This window comes from Gallus gallus, chromosome Z (genome assembly GCF_016699485.2).
Source record: "Gallus gallus isolate bGalGal1 chromosome Z, bGalGal1.mat.broiler.GRCg7b, whole genome shotgun sequence".
NCBI classification, from domain to species: domain Eukaryota; kingdom Metazoa; phylum Chordata; class Aves; order Galliformes; family Phasianidae; genus Gallus; species Gallus gallus.
Genome location: NC_052572.1, coordinates 41,335,337 through 41,341,845, shown reverse-complemented (window position 1 = coordinate 41,341,845; position 6,509 = coordinate 41,335,337). Strand labels below are relative to the sequence as shown.

Genomic DNA, 6,509 nt, shown 5'->3' with positions numbered 1-6,509 from the left:
GTGTGGCCCAGCTGGGAGGGGGAAGGCTCAGTGAGGGCCCCGCTGGCGGGGTCCCGGTTCTGTTGTCTTTAGGCGTTATGTAGCTCCTTCTGCGGGCAGCGTTGGTTATCCCGTCCTCTGGGGAAAACGAGCTGTCGTGACTGAGGGACCTATGCCTTCAGAGTCGTTTATTGCGAATTTGATCTTTAATTGCCAAGACTGAATGTTTCCCGTGCCTAAGGCAAACATCACAATTCTAGAAGTCAGCTCTTAACGAGCTTGGATAAACAAGAAGAGTTAGCTTAAGCCTAGAGGCTTTTGCTCCAGTGCATACAAAGAAGTAGTTAGATCTGAAATGGAAAAGCTAACTTTGCAGTTCACTGTTCCTGTTCAACGCATTCCACACACACAGCAACTGTCCCTGGAGTGAGGCAAAAGGAGAAAAACCTGTGCCAACTGTTAGACCTCTGATAGCACCTGCTGCATCAGAAAGAGCTGTCCTTCTGGATACAGTGGCTTTAGGGATGTCCTGGGGGTTCGTACCACACTGCAGTCCTATGTTATGGGAGGATGCCCTGCTCTGTGTGGTAGATGCCCTGTATCAGTCATGTTATGATTGCAAAGATCTTTGTTGCTGAACCTGATGGTGGCTAAGCATCCGTAAATGAAAACTAGTTCTACTTCTCTGTAGCAAGGGATATGGTGCCTGAACCAGAACTCTGTAGAAAGAGTCCTGAATTTCTGGCAAATTCTATGTGTAAATTTCAAGATAAAAGAACTTCTCAGATTATTGTTGCAGACATGACATTTAGGTATGAAATTAATTTTAAAACCTGCATTATTTAATGTAAATTAATTTCCAGAAGGGTAGTATGTTTGAAGTTTGTTAGCTACACTTCCATTAGCACACACCTATGTATGTTTCTGTGCAGGCTGAAGGGTAAGAATTATGACCTGGCTTTTGTGACGTGTTTGTGGTGATCTCATTCCAGTTCTCAGTAGACCAGTGGATATATCAAAACTGACTTTAAGTTCTTCTCTTGGCAAAAAAAAAAAAATACCTGGAGTGAAAGATGAGAAGGTTAGTTGTGTTTGTGTGAACTGCACAAAGCAGTTTAAAAAGTAACATTGTGTTCACTGCCGTAATCAATAAGCTGAGGTGTTTGGTATGAACATAATCAAAGCGTGTTATCTTTCTATGGTACACTGAAGTGCAGTGGTAGAGCAGAGCAACGCACTGATCTGCATGGTACTTGCATAGGGACATCCAAAGGAATAAAACTTTTTATTTTTAGTTTCCATGCGCACTTGCTTTACTAGTTACAAATACTTAAAATGCTTTGGTGTTTAATACAAAAATATCCTTCTATCTATCTATCTAGTGGTTGGCGACCCTGCACATAGCAGGGGGGTTGAAACTCGATGATCATTGTGGTCCTTTTCAACCCAGGCCATTCTATGATTCTGTGATTCTATGATTCTTCTGTTTAGATGTTAAGATCGACGAGATAGTCAATACTAAGCAAAATAGAGTTGGGGAAAGGGGAGAGGGAAAGGCAACCTGCATGCAGTGACTGTATCCAGAATGTGTTCTTTCTTCTTGGTGGAGGCAAATAAATGTTAAGGATTATGAGGAACTTGCTTAAGCATTAATTATGGAGTACCTTTGTTCCATTAAGAAGACGTCACCATATACTTGATGTAAATAGGCTGCTTTGTTTAAGGACACTTCATCTAACCATACTAACTTAGAGTGTAGTCAGCTGACTGCCTGCTCTTTTTGTCTTTCCAAAATGATATTAATTCTGAAAGTACTGATGCATTTTGTATGAGTTTATAATACAGAGGCTATTTTTACACTATAGCAACTTGTATTAAAACACAAATTTTTTAAGGATAAGGAAATATGAGCAGACTTGTTTTGTACTGTTCAGCATAAAGAAATAAATAAAAAAATCCTGCAGCAGAAATTCTGATTTGCAGAGAGAGAGAAAAGTAATCTGCAACCTTTGAAGCACTATATCCCAAAAGTCAATTGAGCTAAATAGACAAATGTAACTTAACCCTAAGTCTTCCCTGTTTATAACACGTTGTCATACTCTGGAGGTTGCTATTAAAACATGCTAAATAAATGGAAACATTTAAGAGATAAGTTTCCTTTGTTTGCTCTAGGAATCAAGAATCGTGGGTGTATTTAAAATATGTATCTGTTTATCGTTTTTGAGAGTTGGGCAGAGTACTCTCCCTTCCTTCAAGTATCATCTTAAGTCCATCATAGCAAGAGAGATTACCTGCTGCAAGCTATTTTCAGTTAGCATTTTCCAAAGAAGGAAGTATCTCATCATCTTTCTTCAAGGTCATTCCTTACATTTTGCTTTGCTCAAAGAACAGTTGAAATTTTTCAAGAACCTGTAATTTCTTTGTCCTTTGCCAACGGAAATAATGCATGCAGAGGGAGGGGGAAAATGGAGATGTGTGAACGCATACAGATACTTCCATGAATAGAAGGAAGTTTGAGCTTCAGCTGGGCTACAGTCTATTTTACTTCTTACTTAGTTTTCTTTAATATGCTTGTATATGGAGGAACTTACCACATGCTATTCCTGATTAGTGGCATGTTTAAAAACAACAACAAAACCAACTGCCCCCAGTTTGCAAATTTGTAATACTTGCCAGCTATCAAATTCTAGCGCACTCACATTGATAAAAATACCTATCATAACATACAGGATATGAAAGGATAGTAAAATACTGTCCTGAGTGCAGAAATTAGTTGAACTAAATGATGTGCATAAATTCCTCCCCCTCTAACAAATAAAAAAAAAGCCAAACTGGAAATGGAAGCTCTTGTTTGACTGTAACACAGGAGAGTCACTTCTTCCTCTTTTTTCTTTGTTTTGTTTTCTTTTGTTGTTGTTGTTAATGTCTTGTATGTATAACTATAATTTGTTTATCAGAAGATGTGTGATATAAGTGCCTGGCTTAGTTCAAGCTTCAGTACAAGCATGGTGCCTCACTTTTGAAATTCTTTCCTACCTGTCCTGTTTTCAGCTGTTTTTTTTCTGGCTGGTATGGTGCTGTGTTTTGGATTCATGAGAAAAAAAAAACAACGTTGCTCTGATGCTTTAGTTGTTACTGAGCAGTGCTTATCAAGGGCTTTTCATCTCCTCTCACTGCCCTTGCCAGAGAGAAACTGGGTATGCAGAAAGAGCTGGGATGGAACAGAACTGGAACTGCTGACCCAAACTGACCAAAGGGATGTCCTGTACCTGAATGGCATCATGCGGAACAATAAAACTGGATGACTTAGCTGGGAGGGCTGCCGCTGCTCGGGGCCTGGCTGGACATCAGTCACCCGGTAGAGAGTGATGTGTCGTGCATCACTTATTATGTATATATGCATACATTTATTATCATCTCTCTTTCTCTTTGTCCTATTAAACCATCTTTATCTCAGTCCACAATCTTTTTCTGATTCTCTCACCCATCATGCTGTGGGACTGGAGATGAGGGAACAGCCTGTGTAGTGCTGACCTGCCTGTGAGGTTAAACCACACCACCACACCCAAAACACTCTTCCCCTGAACACTTAGATGAAAGTATCCACTATGCTACAAATCTATACTTTATGAATTACTTTGTGCAAAGAATATTGATGAGTGATTTCTTTTGTAGTGTTACAAAAGCAAGAACAGCTGAATGAGCCACAGATGTGAGGTCGAACTGAATTGCTTTTGTGTGTGTTGAAACACATGCATAGCAGAGCACAAAAGATCTTCTCAAAGGTGAAAAAGAACAGAGGCTGTGTTAGAAAAGTACCAAGTATTCTAATGTTTAGTGAGGAATTACATATCTAAGAGATAAAGAGACAAAAACAAATTCTCCAGTGAGTATTCAGAGACAAGTGTTGGCTCTCATATAAGGGAGTGATTATTTGTCATGGTTAAGGAGAGCTGGTAACTGTTTATCATCTGGAACTGACTGGATTTATTCAGTGTACAGGGGCATAGAATCAGGCAAGGCAGACTGAACTAGTACAGACAAAGATTTACTAGTAAATGAGGGAGTAACCAGGTGATAGGGATACTGAGGATGAGAGGGGGTAGAATCAAACAATGCTTACGTATTATTACCATTAAGAGTATTTCGAAGAACTTTTTCATGTCCTCCTGGTTCTTCCTGCTTCCACAGGGGATAATTATTAACTTTAAAAGTTACCTGTGATTATTTCAGTTATGTATGCTGATTTTGTAAGGCATGGTGCTGCCTATGTATTGGTAAATGTTGAGATAATGGACTATAAGCATGCAGCTGGGGGTGGGCAGCCTTTCTTTATCTGCATCTTTTGCCTTTGCATAACCTTCAGAAAGCTGGAGTCACTGCTTTTATTACCTTGCCAAAAATAGTAAATGAATGCAATGTGATTTATGTAAACATACAAGCTATTTATTTATTTATTTATTTATTTATTTATTTATTTGTGTTGCTGGATGTTGACTCTCTTAGGGACTTGCTTTGCCACACTGAGTGCAAATTGAGACGTATTTGTTACTTTCTTTTCTCTTTTTTCTTTTTTCTTTTCTTTCTTTCTTTCTTTCTTTTTTTTTTTTTTTTAAGTACTTGGATTGTCCTATTAAAAAGCATGTACTTGTAACAGAATTTTGTTTAAATAGGAAAATCAGAGGCTTAGTCTTGTATGGAACCAGTTCTGCTCTACAAGGCAGTATTGCTATAGCTGTTATTTTCAGAAGAGAGTGCCTGGGTCTTGTCCAGCTTTTGCTTAATGGCAGTAATATTATTTGTCATCATCTTATTTGCAAAACACTGCAGATTTATGTTTTTCTCCAGCCAAATAAAAAGTTACTTGTTTCCAGTAAAGATTTCACTTGGAATGTTGAAAATTCTGTGAAGTGAAATCAATAATAAACTATTATATTGATTTCATAGTATCTGATAAATGTGTAGAATTGTACTCTAAGTGTGCTTTTTCAAGTATATCTTTACAAAGGATTCAAACCATTCGCTTTTCACTGGAATGTGTTTGAAATGTGTAGCGTAAGTTCTTGCAGTCTCATGTAACTAAATTCCATCAGAACTGGTGAAAATTCTTACACAGATAAGAACAATATTGGTCTGTTACTATGTTTGTGCACCTGTTCCAAAGGCAAACTTGTTTTCTGTAGAAATAAGTCCCAAATGTGGACTCACTTTATTTGCAAAAGAAAAAAATAATAAATCCAGGTTCATTTATGACCTTCAACTCCCACAAGCAGATGCTCTGCTAGGGAAAAAAAAAAAAAAAAGACTTACAGAACAGTCTTCTGGGTGAAATAGCTAACATGACTTTTTGATTTGTGTTTGGGCCACATTTATCTTTCACATTCTTTGATTGTATTCACAAAGTGAGAAGCCAGTGGATTTCAGTTATGGATTGAAATATTTGTATTAGCAGTGTTTCTATCGCTCTTCTCTCTCTCTCTCTCTCCTTTTTTTTTAACTCCAGGAAAATGACCCTCTTTGCCAGTCTTAAATAAATTTGATTTAATGTTATGTCTTCTTTCTCCAGCAGAGACTTCTCACGTTTTTAGCTGATTTGTTTTTGTCATGTGCCAGGACACACACACACACACACACACACACACACACACACACACACACAGGTATTTAGTAATATTATTTTCTGAACAAACTTAACTGCCTCTTTGTTCAGAATAAAAATGAAAGAAAAAAGAAAGAAAAAAAAAAGGGAGAAAGAAAAAGAGATTTTTATTTATATTCTTCTTATTTGCTTTTTACTTGCCAGTGCCTGCCTGATACTATTTCTGTCTCTGACTGAGTCATATTTGAGTTTGTTCTACATCTTCTAATGCCCAACATTGCTTTAGAGAGTTATGTGTTTCAAATCATTCTATGAATAGAACTTCACAGAAAACTTTCAGCTGCATCGTTTTCTGCTTTAAAGTACTCTCTGTTAGCAGCTGTCAAACATGGCTGTTGTTTTGGAACAAGTGAGACTATTCCTGCCCAGTGCCAATATTCTGTTAAATTCCCGCATTCTGATTCTCTGGGTTCTACTTATCCAAACCAGGTGACTGAAGAATGTAGGTAGGGGAGGGACAAAGCTCCATCCAGACCTGTGTGTTTTCTGATTGTTCATGAGATCTAGGAAGTGTGATTAGTGCTTAAGTATTTGCTGGATAAAGACCAAATAAGTAAAGTCAAGGATAACTGGTTATATGTCTTAACCACTCATAACCATTTATCCTAATATGGTGGGAAGGGGAATTCAGAAAGCATAATCAACATTTATGCATAAATGACATGATGATGGAATTAAGAATCTGTTATATCACCTCAAACTTAAATTAACTCCACCAAAACAGTAGCTGACTTTCCTGATCAGATGGGCAAAAATTGGCTGACACTAACAGACCATCAAACACTGTATTTCGCCAGAGCCACGAAGGAGGGCTGGTATCTAGCTGTGCTCTATCACAAGCATGCAGAAGTGGTCCCCTGGTCCCACCTAT

General features: G+C 38.0%; 1 protein-coding gene across 2 annotated transcripts in view; it reads left to right on the top strand.

Annotated features, from left to right (window-relative positions):
- AGTPBP1 (ATP/GTP binding protein 1) overlaps positions 1-6,509 on the top strand; it is a 70,937-nt gene that overhangs the window by 821 nt on the left and 63,607 nt on the right. The window lies entirely within an intron of this gene.